At 36.1% G+C, this 5,740-nt stretch overlaps 1 pseudogene; it reads right to left on the reverse strand.

The window, feature by feature from the left end:
• Nucleotides 1-1,526: 1,526 nt before the first annotated feature.
• On the reverse strand, nucleotides 1,527-5,528 carry LOC118058203 (cucumisin-like; annotated as a pseudogene).
• Nucleotides 5,529-5,740: the final 212 nt, after the last annotated feature.

The raw sequence follows: 5,740 nt of genomic DNA on the forward strand, positions 1-5,740 counted from the left end.
TTTGATGTTGTGATAAAGGCTAAGGTATGGTTAGAAGTGCTAAAAGTTATTTCAAGGGCAGATTCTATAGTATCATAACATTGTAACAACAATTTTGATTTAATAATATATATAAGATTATTCCTGACTCTGGATTTGTTTTATGTTGGATTTCTTAAAGCACTGCGGAGGTGTTCGAGAGGAAGCCCGAACCTATCATTCGAGCCTTTGGTGTCATTAAGAAATGCACTGCTGAGGACTTTCTTTTATCTTGATTGATTTCTTTTGTGATTTCTTCATGTCTTTCTGCCGTTTCAACTGCTAATTAATTAGCTCATACTTTTAAGAAAACCTAAATATTTATCCCTTGTTTGAAATTTTCATTTTGACTTTAATATTTTTAGTTGCTTGCATTATTTAAATTAAATCTTAATGCAATTTCATATTAACATTTAATATGCATATCTTGTTAATATTACAACTATTTATCTTTAGGATTAGGATTTGTCAATCTAAGTGTATTAGTTTATTGATGATTTGTTTTAGTGGAGATTACATTGGCCTAGATTAAAAATATCAAAGATGATATATTATTATTATTTTTATTAATGTAGTTGTTCGGACCAGTTTGCGCATATCTCGATTAATTCTACGGGTCATAAAGTTAATGTCTATGTAAGTTTTTCAGTGACCTCAAGATTTGTAGAATTCAAATTAGTAATCTCTAGAGAACAAATCTAGAATTTGATTAATTGAGTTATACCCTTAAAATTATAGATAATATAAAGCAATGACTTGGTCCATCCATAGTGCAGAGCGATCATTTTCCAGTCCATCCATTATTAATAAGTAATTTTTATTCTCCAGTTTTGTTGTTCATTTGCCGCCTTTGGATCACTGAACAGTGAAGAAGACACCTCTTCCCTGTTCTCGAATTATTTCCTTCCATCTTTCTCTTCGTTTGATCTAAACCTTCAAATAGAGATCTTTAGTTTTAACCACTTGGTGGTGACTGACTCTGCAATTATTTTTTTTTTCGAGCTATGGAAGAGAAGAATAAGGTTATACAATTTTTATTTTCACAGATTTGGTTCATATGATAATAATATAGGTTCATTTGATTTAAAGTTATATATTCAAAAATGCGATGATATGGTATGACACGTGAGAAATACGATGATGATATTTTTTTTTTATTAATTTTATTATTTTTGAAAAAAAAGTAATTCAAATAAATTAAAATATTAGGGGGTGTTTGCAAGTGTGGTAATGATGTTTTTTCAATCTATTTTTTAAAAGCATTAAAATATATTTTTTATTTTTTTTAAAGTTAGTTTTTACATTAACATATTAAAAGGATCTGAAAACATTAAAAAAATTAATTTAAAACAAAAAAATATATATAAAATTTTATTTATTTTAATTTAGTAACCAAACGCAACCATTACTTGGTTTCTGGTGAGTGAAATTGAAACGTTGAATTTACGACAGAAAAGAAACGCTAGAGCCAGTTTACTCCCAAGAAATTGACAAAGAGTACTAGTATTTATATTTATAGCTGCGCTTATAGTTTCAAGGCTTTCGCTTCAGAGCAACATACACGGTAATAGGGCTCCTGACCCGATATACTCCATCGTCCCATGCCAAAGAAGCAGAGGCTATCGAACTAGCTATCGTTCCTTCAATTGTGAGTGCAAAAGAGAGATTTTGACCCAGGGAGGAAAATGATAGAATGGTGGGTTCACTTGGATTTTAAGTCCTGGCGGGGCAGTCACGTTAGATTTGTATATGGATGTTGGTGACCCTACGTTTGTGACGACCCTGTTGAAGACTCGACTATTCACCTCCGAGCGCGAGGTAGAAAGTGCAAACGAGGGGGAGTTCAGATCCCAAACTGTTCCATTGAAAGCCTCCGAGCAACTGCTATTATCCCCAGAGATCATTCGTAGAACACTACTATTGTATCCTTGTCCACACAAAAATTTCATGTAGTCAATTGGCCCCGCATCATATACTAAACCGGGATTTATAGCCTGACGGGATTGATATGGCCGGCGCCATATGCAAATTCAGCATCCTTATTGATTTCAGCATTCATTGGAGAAGCTGGAAGCATGGCCAAATCAATTAAAGATTGTTAAGGTCTCTCGCTACTTGATAAACGAATAATTCAGAATTAGAATTTGAAACTTTAATTACCGGTGGTCATAAGAGCAGACTTGATGGCTGCAGGAGACCAAGTGGGATGATACGATTTGATATAGGCAGCAGCCCCGCTTGCATGTGGGCAAGCCATTGATGTCCCTTGAAATGATGTTGTATGGCACCATTCTATTGTCCCCTTCAATTTGAGTAACGGAAGAAAGTGGAGACCATGCGGCTAGAATGTCAACTCCTGGGGCAGCTATATCTGGCTGTAACATTATCAAATGTCAGTGAACGTAATTAGCTGCATGAGACATTTTTTTAAAGAAAACTATGTGAATTACCTTGAGAGCGTCAGGTGTAAATGCATTCGGACCTCTTGATGAAAATGAGACCACATAGGGGGCTGATGTATCGTTTACCTCGTTACTTTTATAAATAGTGGCTGTTGCGTTGCTGCAATTTTTTTGGTATGAGCAAGTCCATGATCAGTTCATTCCGTCCTTTAAGTCCTTCACATTATTGATTATCAACTTGAAAAGGTTCAATAAGTAAAATATTTTCACACTATTCTCTTTGATTGATACCTTGTAGAGTTCATGTAGGATAGAATGTGGCTACCCTCTCCTGTTCCAAGGTAGGACAGAGGCAGTGGAAAAGAGTAGGCGACATCTTTGGCACCTCCGTCTTGCATTACGGCACCAACTGCACCAGCAAAGAATGGTTCTCTCCCATCATCCAAGTCATCGCAAAGAACAATTTTTGCCCTTCACTAAAGCTGGGTCCAATGAGTTTTGAAAGCAAAACCTGCATTCTTCAGTATTTTTCAGTTGATTTTTTACTTGTTTACAAAAACACATATCTCTGAGATCCTCCACCCATGCATGTCTTTCAAGTAGTTTCTCCAGAAATTTCATTTGTTTTTTTATTGATGGACTGAATCCATGGTCCATGACATAGAACACAAAAAAGGTCCCCCAATATTTACAATTCTAAAGCTTCAATAAATTATGAAGCTCTTCTGGGTATTAATGACTCGAGTACAATTACAGTTCTTTGGGCCCGGAATGTCAAGCTAATTCCTTTTAAAATTAAAGAATTTGTTGGTTTACCTATTAGAAAGACGAAAAAATCAAAAAGAAATAAGAGTTACCTTGAGGAGGACCTACTAAAATTTCCTGTGATGTTTGGAGCGTCTCCTCCGTAAATCAGAGGATGCATGACATTCTGAAGATCAAATGTATTTATCGAAACGCCCTGATTACACAACAAATTAAGATTTGTTAAAAAATAAGTTTGTGTGTGTGTATATATATATAATACAATATAAGGTGCTTATTTGTATTAAGTGCTTGACATGTTGATCGACTTGAATGATATAAAGTGGTTTTATCATATTTATAATGGATTAACACGAACTATAATGATCTTGATATTTTACTTCTATGTAGTCGGTTGTGATAAATTATTTTATCGATTTCTAAATTAATTTACAGAAAACTATATTTTAGCCAAAGTAGATTTATTAACACATTCAATTTTGGTACCTATTTCAATTCTTTAAATGCTAATCCTAAAATTCCAAAAGTTTTAATGTGGCCCTGGACTTTTAAATAACAAATGAATTTAAATAAAATTGAACACTTCTCTATTTGTTTTCACTTTTTTTCACACTTTTCTCTTGTTTCTCTCTCAAATACCTATATAATAATATTCAACAAAAAAGTAATAAAAATAAAAATAAAAAGCAGGCGAGCCATCATCAACAACTATTACCACAGCAATAAAACATCAGAGGTCAAGTTGAGATTTTTTATAAATATATGATTGATATTAAGACAATATAATTCATCGAATTTGAATTGTGTTTTAAAATAAATAGTTTTCTAACGTAACAAGCTAACAGCAGTTTGCCGCACAAACTAAAAAAGAAAACGAGAAAACATGGAACATATATTCTAACACAAAAGATTGGAGTAAACTTACCTCGTAAGCCTTGTTGTTTCCTAGTAGGACCTTCGTAAAAGAACTTTCGGTCAATTGTGCTAGCAGCCACAGAAAGAGACCATGGTGATATATTTGAGATTGTTGCGAGCCCAGGACCCCCATTCCCACCGGAATTGGAAGTCAATATACCATATTTCATAGCGTGAAAGGCTCCTATTGCGATTGAATCGTTGAAATAGTCATGAGGTGTCGAGACTCCAACTGAAATGGAGATAATATCAACGCCATCAGCAATTGCATCATCAAACGCTGCAAGAATGTCAGCGTCCCAACAACCGTCCGACCAGCATACTTTGTACACAGCAATACGAGCTGATGGAACCCCGCCTCGAGCAGTTCCCATGGCAAGGCCATACAGGCTTGCCATGCTAACTGATCTCCCTGCTGCAATAGAAGCAGTGTGTGTCCCATGGCCTTGTGAATCCCTTGGAGATTTGACATCACTTTGATTGAACCTTCCATCGCTACGATAATACTTTGCTCCGATTATTTTACTGCATACGGACAGCACATATATTACTGAATACGGATGTTGCTACCCAATTTTTGACCCATGTTTTTTATATATTTTCAAAAAATCCAAAAATAGAGAAAAACAAAGAAAATCCAAAAAATATGTTTTTTAATATATTTTCGTCATTTTAGCATTTTCAACGTCGTCTAAAAAGAATTTAATTTTTCAAAGGATTTTCAAACGCGTTCGACTTTTCACGCGTCGTTTTTAAAATCATTGATTTTCCTCATCGAGTCGACGTTGATATTGCTCGTTTTCAAAAAATACAAAAAAACAAGAAAAATCAAATTTTACAAAAAAAAAGAAAAAAAGAAAATTAAGGGACCAATTTTGAGGCCGAAACAATATTTTTGCCTAAGGGAATTTTGAATTTTGGAAGGAGGGGCAACCTAAGAATTTTTTTTTCTCTTCACCCGAAATTAGCCGTTGCCCCTGGCCCAATACTATTATTTAATCCCTCTCTTTCGGCTAAAAATTAATTACTTAGCCCCCACCCATGGTCTTCTTTTCCTGGTTTCCCGCCGACAATGGAGGCCCCTCCTCACACTGAAAATTTCTATTTCATCTCATCCCAGCTTTGCAAAAAGAGGGGGATTGGAGCCATTTTAGAGGGTCCCGGCAGTAGTGGGCAGCAGCCACGGTCCCCAATCCCTTTGGGATTTTCTTCTTCTCCCCTGGACCCGAAGGAGAGGGGGGATTTTCCATTTTCTTCTTCTTTCAGCCGGAGACCCATACACTGTCCCCTCTCCTTCATCTGTCGCTCTCCCTCTGAAAACCGAAAGTCTCAGCCACAAATTTTTTTTGATCTCCCTCAGACCAGCCACTCTTGAAGGGGGCGACCCCAACCTTTACAAAGGAGGAAAGCCACAGCCTTTTCCCCCATTTTTCCCGTCATCTCCCCTTGGCCATTTTCATTTTCTTTGCAGCCGACCCCCCTCTCTGGTTTTAATTTTTTCCAGCCACCGGCCAATATTTTTCTTCCCCATTCTCCCTCAGCTGCACAGCCGAAGCCACCAAACTCCTCCCCCCTGGTTTTTGATTTGCTCTCTCAGCCCCCAATCAATCTCATTTTCCCTTACAAATCAACCTCACGGC

This window comes from Populus alba, chromosome 10, assembly GCF_005239225.2.
Source record: "Populus alba chromosome 10, ASM523922v2, whole genome shotgun sequence".
Classification (NCBI taxonomy): domain Eukaryota; kingdom Viridiplantae; phylum Streptophyta; class Magnoliopsida; order Malpighiales; family Salicaceae; genus Populus; species Populus alba.